The sequence below is a fragment of the Charadrius vociferus genome, unplaced genomic scaffold (assembly GCF_000708025.1).
Source record: "Charadrius vociferus isolate BGI_N301 unplaced genomic scaffold, ASM70802v2 scaffold1745, whole genome shotgun sequence".
Lineage (NCBI taxonomy): Eukaryota > Metazoa > Chordata > Aves > Charadriiformes > Charadriidae > Charadrius > Charadrius vociferus.
In genome coordinates this window covers 26,688-27,041 of record NW_009648480.1, presented here as the reverse complement: position 1 = coordinate 27,041, position 354 = coordinate 26,688, and the positions used below count along the sequence as shown (strand labels likewise).

At 41.8% G+C, this 354-nt stretch overlaps 1 protein-coding gene across 1 annotated transcript in view; it reads right to left on the bottom strand.

Annotated features, from left to right (window-relative positions):
* ZC3H4 (zinc finger CCCH-type containing 4) overlaps positions 1 to 354 on the bottom strand; it is a 16,231-nt gene that overhangs the window by 1,231 nt on the left and 14,646 nt on the right. The gene's annotated exons all lie outside the window — the stretch shown is intronic.

Here is a 354-nt window from a genome sequence, read left to right as displayed (position 1 = left end):
CAAAATGAATTTCCCGGTTGTTTTTTTTTTTCGATTTTTGGGGTGGAATCGTGGGGGCTTTTTTTTTTTTTTCACGGTTGCGCCCCCTTCAGGCAGAATAGCAGAAAAAAAATGACAAATATGATGATTTTTCGTTAATTCCGGCGTAAAAAACGAACCCCCGCGGCTTTTGAAAGCACAAAAAATTGCGATTCGCGGCGGTTTTTTCCTCCCCGAGCGGCGCCGAAACGGGGTTAGAAACGCGGAAATCGGAGTATTTCTTCCCCCCACCCCACCCTGGATTTCAAATTGATTTTAAATTTTTTTTTTTTTTTTTGGGGGGGGGGGGAATAAAAAAAAACAGGGATTTTTTTT